The sequence below is a fragment of the Trichechus manatus genome, unplaced genomic scaffold, assembly GCF_000243295.1.
Source record: "Trichechus manatus latirostris isolate Lorelei unplaced genomic scaffold, TriManLat1.0 scaffold00005, whole genome shotgun sequence".
NCBI lineage: Eukaryota > Metazoa > Chordata > Mammalia > Sirenia > Trichechidae > Trichechus > Trichechus manatus.
The window spans coordinates 5,084,018-5,096,867 of record NW_004443941.1 but is presented as its reverse complement, the minus strand read 5'-3'; the positions used below and the strand labels follow the sequence as shown (position 1 = coordinate 5,096,867).

General features: G+C 37.5%; 1 pseudogene; it reads left to right on the top strand.

The window, feature by feature from the left end:
* Window positions 1–9,831: 9,831 nt before the first annotated feature.
* LOC101351644 (ADP-ribosylation factor-like protein 5A pseudogene) lies at window positions 9,832–10,363 on the top strand (annotated as a pseudogene).
* The last annotated feature ends 2,487 nt before the right edge of the window (window positions 10,364–12,850 follow it).

The window sequence follows — 12,850 nt, the reverse complement described above, 5'->3', positions numbered from 1 at the left end:
ACATCCATTCAGAGGCCTCCTTATGGGGAACAGAGTCTGTTGAGGCACTTTTCAGGCACCTCTACTGAGGCCTCTTTTTCTTATTCTATCAGGAGCTCTCAGTAAAAGAAGGTTCTCAGATCTCAGACAGTAGTACTGATAATTAAATGATATAATGTATATGAAGTACATCATAAATAACAATGTATTAGACATATGTAATAAAGTTAATTAACAGTTATTGAATTGGATGCATGGGGCTGCTGTTATACAGAGACTGAATAAAGCTAAGACAAAAACATAAGCATCAGTATATATATTAATTTTAAAAGGGTGAATGATATTTATTAATATTTTTATTATTATGCTTATTGGAATCACTTACTTTGCTTCACCTAATTTGAAGAAGGAGCATGATATGATAACAAAGAGAAGACTGAGAGAGCTGTTTGCCAGGCTCTCCTTTGCCATAAAGGGCACAATGGGTGTGGGGAAGTCTTTGACCTTACTGGACATGTTCAGCTTCCATACAATGAGACAGTATATTGGTTTACTAGGGCTGCTGTGAAAAATTACTAAGCCTGAGTAGCTTAAACAACAGAAATTTATTCTGTCACAGTTCTGCGGCCACAAGTTCGTAAACAAGGTGTTGGCAGGGCCATGATCCCTCCAAAGGCTCTTGGGAAAGATCCTTCCTTGCCTTTTCCAGCTTCTGGTGGATCCAGTCCTTCCCTGGCTTTTGGTTGCATACCCCCCACCTCTACCTCCATCTTCATGGGGCCTCCTGTTCTCTCTCCTCTGTGTATCTCCCAGAAGGACACTTGACTTTGCATGTTAATCCAGGATGATCTCATCTTGAATTTCTCAGTTTAATTACATCTGCAAAGAGTATTTTTCCACATAAGGTCACATGCACAGGTTCTGGGAATTAGAATGTGGACCCAACATTTTAGGGCCACCATGGAGACCTGGTGGCGCAGTGGTTAAGAACTTGGCTGCTAACCAGACGGGTGGCAGTTCAAATCCACTAGCTGCTCCTTGGAAACCCTATGGGGCAGCTCTACTCTGTTCTCTAGGTCGCTATGAGTTGGAATGGACTCGACGGCAATGGGTTTTATTCAAGCCACTACAGATGGTTAGGCTAGACATGATCTCTACTTTTATTTCTTACTCTAATATTTTCTGATTGCAGGACAGTAGGAGCAGAGGGAAGCTGTTTGACTGATGTTTCTATAAACTCATAGTCCTACTTCACTTACTGCCACCCACAGCTTCAGAAACTAGTTTTCCACCACTGCCCTCTGGCTGTGGAGCCACGTTGGACTTCTCTCCAGTCCTTTCTCTATCTTCTGCAACCTCCCTCCCCCACGCTATTGCAGATTATAGTGGTCCTGAATCTTCTTTAAAGAATGACTCCTCCCTTACTCCACCTCCAGAACACAAGAAGGGGAAATTGTGTTCCTGGCATCTAAATTAGAACTAGAAATATATTACCATAGAAACATAGTTTCCAACATTCTTCTATCTCCTGGTTGTGTGTACTTTAAGTACTAACGGACGAAAGAGTTGTCATCCATTTCTTAAAGTCTACATACACAGCAGTAAAAGCAGTTGCAGTCGAGTCAATTTTGACACGTGCAAACACAATTGTGTTAGAGTAGAACTGTGCTCCATAGGGCTTTCATGGTTGATTTTTCAAAAGTAAATTGCCAGGCTTTTCTTCCAAGATGCCTCTGCTGGACTCGAACCTCCAATCTTTCAATTAGCAACTCAGTGTGTTAACCATATGCACCACCCAGGAACTCCAACAGATACACACACACACATTTTTTCCTTTAGGGAAATCACTCTTACTTTGAAACCACCAATAACAAATAAACAATCTTCTTAGAAGTTCAGAGCTAGCTGTACCACCACCGCAGCCCTGGTAGTGCAGTGGTCAAGAGCTTGGCTGCTTAACCAAAAGGTTGGCAGGTCGAATCTACCAACCACTCCTTGGAAACCCGATAGAGCCGCTCTAGCCTGTACTATAGGATTGCTATGAGTTGGAGCTGCCTCTACGGTAATGGGTTTATATCATCACTGGCTTACTCTCTTTTCCTAACAAACAAATATAGAATACAACAAAAATGAATACAGTTTTGTTATTATTTTCTAACAAGCACTATCAAAAAAAGCCTGTTAGAAAATGAAGATGTTTAGCTAAGTTGTTTTGACAGTTTCTTCGTATCTATTCACATTCAGAACAAATTGAAACTCATACTATATACCAGAAAGTGACAAACAAGGGAGCATTCATGCATATAAGGAAATTACATCCTGATGGGTTTTAACGGATGAGCATGTTCAAGTACTAACAGAAAGGTGTCTGCAGCCTCCCAGGCATTTTTCCTTTATTCGTTCACACGTGATAGTCGTTTCTAGGCACAAGCTTCTCTCCCTGCACACGAATCAAAATCAGTTCTCTTGAAATCTAACTTTTGTCACAGTCTCTCTGTTTCCCAAAAAAATATTTATATGCAACAGTGTTATGAAGTTAAATTACTGGCAGTTACCTGATCTCTCTCCAAAATTTGGTCCATTATTTTAATCAGAATCTCCTTTTTTTAATTGAGCACTTGTTTTATTACCTTTTACTGTAAAAATTTATTTGGAATTTAGTCACAGCCCTGACTGATTATAATACAAATAATTATCCAATATTATTATAACAGGTCCTGCATGTTATAAGGAAAGTGAGCAATTATTTCAAGAACAAAGAAGAAACACCAGGAATCGAATGTTGTTCGTTTTCCATTTAGTACATCATTGTTATTTGCATTCTGAGGCTTTGCTTTTTAGTATTTGAATTTCTGCTTCTGACATAAACTCAGAAATTGTGTGTATAATGTGGAGGCTTTTAAATATTTCTAACTTGGCAAAAATATGAAACTGAGTTCACGTGGATGAGGTATTTTTCCACCTTTCCTCTCTCAAGCGATAGACTAGACCCTTTGTTCCTTATTTCATAGAAACCGATCCTTTTACAGGTTTTGCAAAATTCCTCGGAACTGTGTCTATTTCATGTTAATGAAGTTAGAGACATCACAGGATTCCTGCTTATCATGGTTCATGCTTCCTTTTATCAGTCTTTACCCTTGCTTTGCCCTCTGCCTCTATGTTGTTTGTTTGGTTTAACTTTTTTTTTCCAGTTGCCAAATTCCCCAGTTTGAGTCTTTCCATTACATTCTGGGTATTAATATCTTCATATATGTAGTGTTTTAATATTAAAACATTTCTTTTGATTAAATTAAAGACATCACCTCAGTCTGATGCATTACTAAGAGTCTTCTAATTAGTCTATGTTATTAAGGTTTTCAAATTATTCTCAGTCGTTTCCAAGAAATGTATAGCACATGATTGCTCAGTGATAGTCTTACTTTTTTTCCTTTGGCTTATGATCTTGAAACAAATTTAACTAATACATATTTTCTAACAGTATAAAATAATTTATAAAATTAGAACTTTATGTCATTCTATGTGACATAATTATTTTCTGTTATAGATGTCAAATGTTCCTAATTCTTTAATCTGTGACTCAGATGCCTCCAAAATCTAGCAACAATCTACTTCCTTTGTGTATCCATGAATTCATTCATTCATTCATTCATTCAGCAAGCACTTATTGAGAAAATACAAAGTTCCAGAGATAAAACAGTAAACAATAACGTGCTCAGCATTACACCATTTTGTTATTTCATTTGTGAGCTTCCCCTAGTCTGTAAGTGAAATATTAAAAGAAGCAAGCTTGCATAATTTTTCATGTCAACCAGGAAAAAATTAACATCTTTGTGGAAATTCTTACACATTATTTTCTTTCAACGTTGTAATTTAAATAATGTGTATTTGTACACAGAATAGTCTTGGCCCAGCAGAAAGAAAGATATGCCAGTTTCTAGTCATAAAAACTATTGACCTCAGTCTCTACTACACCACAGAAGATGTCTGCCTTTTAACCAAAATTTTAAGCCTCACAAGAAGGTAATCTATTGACATTAGACAAAGTAATCAGCAAAACCAGGCCCACATATGACATGGAAGTTGGAATTATATCACAGGGAATTTTAAATAACTTTGATTAATATGTTAAAGACCACTAGGGAAAAGGCAGACAACATGCAAGATCAGATGAGTAATTTCAACCAACTGATGAAAACCCTAAGAAAGATTCTAATGGCAATGCTAGAAATGAAAAAAAAAAAAAATACAGTAAAAGTGATGAAGGATGTGTTCGACAAGCTCATCAATAGACTCAAAACAACTGAAGAATCAGTAAAGTTTCCCCCTAAGATCAGGAACAACGCAAGAATGATTTTTCTCACCAGTTTTATCCAACTGAAAGTCCTAGCCAATGAAATAAGGCAAGAAAAAGAAAGAAAAGGCATACAGAATATAAATGATGGAATAAAACTCTATTTGCATGCATCCTGATATTTACAGATACATTTCCAAAGAATCTATTAAAATCCCATAGAATTGATAGGTGAATTCAGCAATGTCCCAGAATACTAGGTCAATATAAAAATGTCAGTTGCATTTCTGTATGATGGATATGAATAATTAGAAATTTATTTTTTCTTAAATAACATTTATAATAGCATCAACAAAAATGAAATACTTAGGTAAAAAGTTAACAGAATGCTTGCAGGATCTGCAAGCTGATAACTGCAAAACAATGAATAAGAAATCAAGAATGGCCTAATAAATGAAAAAAATATATCAAGTTCATGGACTATAATATTCAGTATCACTATGTGTCAATATTCTGCAAATTGATTTATAGATTTAACACAAACCCAATCAAGATCCCTGGAGGCTTGTTTGTAGATATTCACAAGATTATTCTAAAATTATATAGAAAGGCACATTAGCTAAAATTAACAAAACAAGTACGGGAAAGAAAAACAAATTTGGAGGATTCATATGCCTTAATTTCAAGATTCACTATAAAGCTATGGTAATCAAGACATTATATATTATGAGCAAAAGGAAAGACATATAGATAAATAGAACAGAACTGCACCCAGAAATGCACACACAAAACATAGTCAAAGATTATAAAGATGCAAAGGCAATGCAGTGTACAAAGTTTTGCTTTACCAACAAATGGTGCTGGATCAATTGGACTTCAATACGTACCTCAAAATACATGCAAAATCTAAGTCAATACGAACTATGGACTTAATTCTAAAATGTAGAAGTTTAACTCGTGGAGAATATATACAGAGGAAAATTATCTAACACTGGGTTAGATAATTTTTTTTTATGGTACATCACAAGCATGATCCATGAAAGAAAAATAATGATAAATGTGACTTTATCAAAATTATAAACTTTTGCTCAATAAATAACACCGTTAAGAGAATCAAAAGACAAGTCATATACTGGGAAAAAATATTTACAAAACATATCTAACAAAGAACTTGTATACAAAATATATTAAAAAATTTGTTTTCAAATTTCAACAGTAAGAAACCAAACACCCCAATTTTATCAAGTGACAAAAGATCTGAACAGAAATTTTACTGAGATATATGGATGTCAAATAAACATACAAAAAGTTATTCAACATCATTAGTCATTAAGGAAATACAAATTAAACTACAAGGATTTATCACTAAACAGGTATTAGAAATTAAACAACGAAACAATAACAAAACAAAAACCACACAATACCAAGTGCTGCTAAGGATTCAGAAGGACAGGAACTTTCAGACACTGCTGGCAGGAATTCAAAATCTCAGTCTCTTTGGAAACTAGCTTGTAAGCAATCCAACTACTATTTACCCAAAAGAAACAAAAATTTATGTTCATATAAAAACCTCTATGCAAATACTTATTACATCTTTATTCGCAGTCAACAAAATTGTAAACAACCCAGAGACCCTTCAGCTGGCAAACGGAACACTACTCAGAAGTACACAGGAAAAACCATTGATACCACAGCTTGGATGGAGATTAAAGTGTATTTCACCAAAGGAAAAAAGTTAGACCCAAAAGGTGACATATTGTATGATTCCCATCATGTGACCTTCTAAAAAGAGCACAGTTAAAGAGATTGAAAACAGATCTGTGGTTACTAGGACTTGGGGTTGGAGAAGAGAGTGACTACAAAGGGACATCATTGTCGGGGAGCAGAACTACTCTGTGTCAAGATTGCAGTGTTGGTGCACAAACCTCAGTAACTTGAGAAAACACTATTTTGACTGTATACTGTGAGGCTAAAGACAACGGAACTGTTCGCTAGTATTGTACTCAAGTTACTAAATCTGTTTTTCATAAGGGCTTGGGTGAACAGTATGGAATTTCTGTGTACACTAAGGTTAAACAAACAGGTGAACACATGGTAGATAATGAGAAACCTGGTTCTCACTGCCACAGTAAGAAGTTACAATTAAGAAAAACAGAAAGGCTTTGTGACGTTGGATTTGAATTGGAGGCGCCACTATGAACTCATGGGTTTTGTAAAAAACATATTTTCATATAGGTAGATTCAGCAATGAATATAGTTTTGGGTATATCCGTAGGTCAGTATACGTACGTATATATTTTACCTCTGTCCACTGAGAAAGCCCAGAGGCAGTGACATCCCAGTAGCCTCGAGCACATCTAGCACGTAGATCTTAGTTTTAAAATACTATTCTCCAATGAAAAAGAATCAGGGCTCCTTGAAGAAGTGGCTGTTTCCAAAGAAAATATAAGATGAGCCTGGAGTATCTTGTGGTGCCAGAAAGTAAGGAAATGTTCCAAAAAGAGTTTGGTGCATGTTGAAGCAGCACAGGAAGTAACCTGAAAGAGATTCCAAAGGCTATAGCTATCCTTGAGCAAAAAAATAATAATAGTATTAGATTGTCTTAGTTTCTTAGTGCTGCTACAACAGAAATACCACATGTGGGTGGTTTTAGCGAACCAAAAAACCTATTTGTTCAAGTTTAGGAGGCCAGAAGTTCTAATTCAGGGCACCAGCTTTAGAGGAAGTCCCTCTCTGTTCTGGAGAAAATCTTTGTCTCAGCTTCTCTAGCGATCTTCTGGGCAACCCTTGGAGATCTCAAGGTGGCATCCACCTTCCTTTGGGCTTCTTTCCTTCTGTGCCTAATCTGCTCTCTCATATTTCATAGTGATTGGCTTAAGACACACCCTACACTGACATGGCCTCATTAACATAACAAACAAAACCCTATTCCCAGACAGGATTACATCCGCGGGGTTAGGACTGACAACACATATCTTGGCGGGGGGCACAATTCAATCCATAACATAGCTTATGACCCACAGAGTGAAATATATCTCCATGAGTTTATACTGATGTAAAAAAAAATAACTGAGTACATAAACAAATGGGGGGGGGATCAACAACTATGCCTTATAGAAAAATTTCAATTAATAAATGGAGAAAGGAGGGAAATAGAAAAGCACCATTTGAGTACTGCTGTAATAATTGATGCAGGCAAGATTCATCCTGGATGCTTGAAATTATTGGCAAAAGACTGAGGAGAAATATGATACTTGCACAGTCTATTTCTTCTCCAAGATAATTATTAATAATAAAGGAGAAAATATAAACTTTACAGTGGAAAAACCTAGCAGACACCATCTTTACCAAGTGATCAAGGTTAGCATCACAAGTAATGACGTATTGTTACCATGTAACTCCTGATACTATACACTGAGAAGGGCACACCATTGACATTCTTGCAAAAATGCACAATTTCAATTGAATCATGAGAAAACACTAGACAAGCTCAAATTTAAGGGCATTATACAAAATAACTGACAAGTACTCTTCAAAAATATCAAGATCTTGAAAGAGAAGGAAAGATTTGGGAACTGTCATAGATTGGAGGAGACTAAAGAAACATGACAAAAATGCAATCTGGGATCCTGGAACAGGAAAACACACACACACGTATTACTAGAAAAACTGGTGAAATCGGAGTAAAGGGTTTAGTTTAGTCAATAGTAGTATAACAATTTTTATTTATTGGTTACAATAATTGTACTAGGTTTATATAAACTAATACCATTTGGGGAAACTGGGTGAGGAGCATATAACTCTGTACTTCCTTTGCAACTTTTCTGTAAGTCTAATATTATTTCAAAGTAAAAGGTAAAACAAAGACATCCACACACTCAAAAGTAAAACAGAAATATATGTACCAAGCAGACAGTAGGTAAAGTGTTCTTACATATGATCAATTTTTATACACTTTTCCTGTGCACCTGAAAACAACATTCTAAAACTATTTATATAAGATACACCATTGAACACCCATTAATATGACTAAAAAAGACCAACAATATTAAGACAGACAATGCCAAATATTTGCAAGTATGTACAGCAACTGGAATACCACTGAGAAATAAAAAGAATGAAGAATGCACACATAGATTTTTGGAAGGAACTGGGGATGAGGGAGGCTGGATGTCCACAGCCCCCCACCATTACCTGAGCCACTGATAAAACAACCATATGTGGGCAAACAATACCTAAAAACAAAGCATGACCAATGAGTAAGGGTGCCCAATCCCTGCTCGAATGGAAAAAATTTCGTAGTATCTAACCCAGGACTTGAACTGGATTATTTAAATGTTCCCCATAGTTAAAAAAAAAAATGGGAACTGAAGAAGTGTAATAGTAATGCATTTTTAAAAATAATTACCTGTTAGAAATGGAGGAAAGAACAGAATTTTAATTACATTCTACAGCTCCTGGATAACGTATTTGCTATAGGTCTGTTCAAGTCTTACTGATTGAGTGTGATGTCTCAGACATTTTGTAAACTTTTGAGAACGTAATAGTAAACAAGATACAGTTTCTTACCTTAGCAAGCTCCTGATCTCATTGCTTTGGAGTCGATTTTGAGAGTAGAACTGTTCCATAGGATTTTCAAGGCTGCAGTTTTTATGGGAGCAGATTGCCACATCTTTCTTCCGAGGAGCCGCTGGTCAGTTTGAACCATCGACCTTTCGGTTAGCAGCTGAGCGCTTTAACCACTGTGCCACCACGACTCCTTCCAATCTCATTAGGAAGACATGATTTAACAAACGGTCTCTCTGTCTCTCTCACACACAAATACACGAAAAAGAATATAATTTTAAAAACTCCTATGAATTCGATGCAGTCCAACCTCCAACCAGTGTTAACACCATCTGAAACGCAACTTTGATCCTACACCATCTTGCACTTTCTTAGGTTCCCTACACGTCTCATGAGAAACCCATTACCGTGGAGTTGAAAGCGCACAGCTTCCCTTTATTGCCTAATTAGTTCAACACATCCAACAGCCAGATTCTTGAGGAAGAGGAATCAGGTGTAACCATAAGTCCATTTCAGGCCAGAATGTTGAATGAAACACGAAGGCTGGGAGAAATGATTCTCGACACAAACAACCGCGCTGGGAGAAATGATTCACGTTACTTCATAAAAACACAAACAAAGTGATGTTTTGCTCACTAATGAGACGTAGGTTTACGCTCTTTTCTACTTGAGCTGCAAAATATTTTCAGGTTTTAATGAAACTGGTTTAACGACATTTGCAAATGTATTTGATTTTCCAAAGCCTAACTTGACCTGTCCACATGGTCGCCGCCATTGCAGCCGCCGAGGAGAGGTGGGGGAGGACGGGGGCCCGCGAGGCTCATCACAGACAAAGCGGCAGCTACGGCAGGGCCTCGCGCATGCGCGGCAGGGCGGGCTGGGCCGCAGCCTCCTTCCGGGTTCCGAGAGGTGGGCTGGCGGCCGGTTCGGGAGCAGCGGCGCAGAGCAAGAGGTCAGGTGGCCAGGGTGGCTGGAGGAAGGTTCGCTTCTGGAGAATGGGAATTCTCTTCACCAGGATATGGAGACCGTTCAGTCACCAGGAGCAGAAAGTCATCGTTGTTGACTGGATAATGCACGACAAACCGCCATCCTTCACCAATTTTTCATGAGTGAAGTTGTAGATACGTCCCCTGCAATCGGAAGTAATGAAGAAGAGATAGTGGTAAATAATACACATTTCCTAATGGGGGACATTGGTGGACAAGAATCACTTCGTTCTTATTGAAACACTTAGCATACTAACACCGAGTTTGTAATAGTTGTGGACAGTTCAAAGACATTACTTCATTCTGTAACTAGGGAAGAATTCTGTAAATTGTTGGCACCCGAGGACCTAAGGAAAGCTGGATTGCTGATTTTTGCGGATAAACAAGATGTTAAAAACTTCATGACTATAGTGGAAATCTCCCAGTTTTTGAAACTTCTGTTAAAGATCGTTAGTGGCATACCCAGGCATGCTGTGCTCCCACTGGCGAGAAATTGTGCCAAGGACTCGAATGGATGATGCCAGGATTTAAGATTAGATGATTTCTACTGACCTCTTCTCATAGACTTTGTGTAAACGAAGTGCAGGACTTTACCTGAAAGCTGCAAAAATTAATGGTTTACGTATATGTATAATAAACTGATTTAAACTTTTTTCGATAAGAAGAAAAATTAAGACCACTTGTTTGCAAACGAAGATGAAGTCTCATCTTCCAGTTTGCTTTCTTGTTCGTTCCTTCCAAAGTAAGGTCTTAAGGCTGTGGTTGACATTTTTCTCATAATGAATCAGGACATTGTGTAGCCTGTGGTAAGTATGAGGGGAGAGGAAGACATTATTAACTTTGAGAACTTTATTGTCAGTATAACCCTTCTTAGTTGAATGTTCTCTTCTTGTTCTGTTAAGTCAAAGTACAAATCAGTGCAAATACTCAGTTTCCATATTCTAAAATGTAATGTTACTTACTAAAAGTATTTTGTGTAAGATTGTGTGTGAATTGTGTGTTATCTCAAGTTCAAGTTAATGACTTTGACTTATGTTCTAAAGAAAACTGAATAACACAAAAATTAATAATATCCTTAGTTATAGTCATAATCCCCCACACGTCTGTCAGTCTGTTGTACTGTGGGAGCTTGTGTGTTGCTATGACGCTGGAAGCTATGCCACCGGTATTCAAATACCAGCAGGGTCACCCATGGTGGACAGGTTACAGCTGAGCTTCCAGACTAAGACAGACTAGGAAGCAGGACCTGGAAGTCTAGTTCTGAAAAGAATTAGCCAGTGAAAACCTTATGAATAGCAGCAGAACATTGTCTGATATAGTGCCGGAAGATGAGACCGTCAGGTCGAAAGCACCCAAAAGACAACTGTGGAAGAGCTGCTCCTCAATGTAGGGTTGACTTTAATGATGTGAATGGAGTCAAGCTTTCGAGACCTTCATTTACTAATGTGGCACAACTCAAAATGAGAAGAAACAACTGAAAACATCCATTAATAATCCGAACATGAAATGTACAAAGTATGAATCTAGGAAAATGGGACATCATCAAAAATGAAATGGAGCACTTGTATATAGATATCCTAGGCATTAGTGAGCTGAAATGGACTGATATTGACCATTTTGAATTGGACAATCATATGGTCTACTATGCTGGGAACGAAAACTTGAAGATGAATGATGTTGTATTCATCGTCAAAAAGAACATTTCAAGATCTTTCCAGAAGTACAGTGTTGTCAGTGATAGGATAATATCCATACCTACAAGGACGCCAGTTAATACGACTATTATCCAAATTTACGCACCAACCACTAAGGCCAAAGATGAAGATATTGAAGATTTTTACCAACTTCTGCAGTCTGAAATTGAACAAACATGCAATCAGGATGCATTGATAATTACTGGTGATTGGAATGTGGAAGTTGGAAACAAAGAGGAAAGATCCATAGTTGGAAAATATGGCCTTGGTGATAGAAATGATGCCGGAGATTGCATGATAGAATTTTGCAAGACCAACAGCTTCATCATTGCAAATAACTTTTTTCCAACAACATAAACGGCAACTATACATGTGAGCCTCACCAGATGGAATGCACAGGAATCAAATTGACTACATCTGCAGAAAGAGACGATGGAAAAGCCCACTATCATCAGCCAGAACAAAGATAGGGGCCACTGCGGAACAGACCATCAATTGCTCATATGCAAGTTCAAGTTGAAGCTGAAGAAAATTAGAACAAGTCCACAAGAGCCAAAGTATGACTTTGAGTATATCCCACCTGAATTTATAGACTATCTCAAGAATAGATTTGACATGTTGAACGCTAATGACCGAAGACCAGATGAGTTGTGGAATGACATCAAGGACATCATACATGAAGAATGCAAGAGGTCATTAAAAAGATAGGAAAAGAAAGAAAAGACCAAAATGGATGTCAGAAGAGACTCTGCAACTTGCTCTTGAATGTCAAGTAGGTAAAGCAACAAGTAAAAGAATTGAACAGAAGATTTCAAAGGGCAGCTGGAGAGGACAAAGGAAAGTATTATAATGATGTGCAAAGACCCGCAGTTAGAAAACTGAAAGGGAAGAACATGCTCGACATTTCTCAAGTGGAAATAACTGAAGAAAAATACCAATCCTCCAGTTGCAATACTGAAGGATTCTACTGGGAAAATATTAAATGACCCAGGAAACATCAAAAGAAGATGGAAGGAATACACAGAGTCACTAAACCAAAAAAGAACTGGTCGACGTGCAACCATTTCAGGAGGTAGCATATGCTCAGGAACTGGTGGTACTGAAGGAAGAGGTCCAAGCTGCACTGAAGGCATTGGCAAAGAACAAAGCTCCAGGAATTGACAGAATATCAATTGATATGTTTCAGCAAATGGATGCAGCACTGGAAGTGCTCTCTCTTGTATGCCAAGAAATTTGGAAGACAGCTACCTGGCCAACTGACTGGAAGAGATCCATATTTATGCCTATTCCCAAGAAAGATGATCCAACTGAATGCAGATATTATCGAATAATAT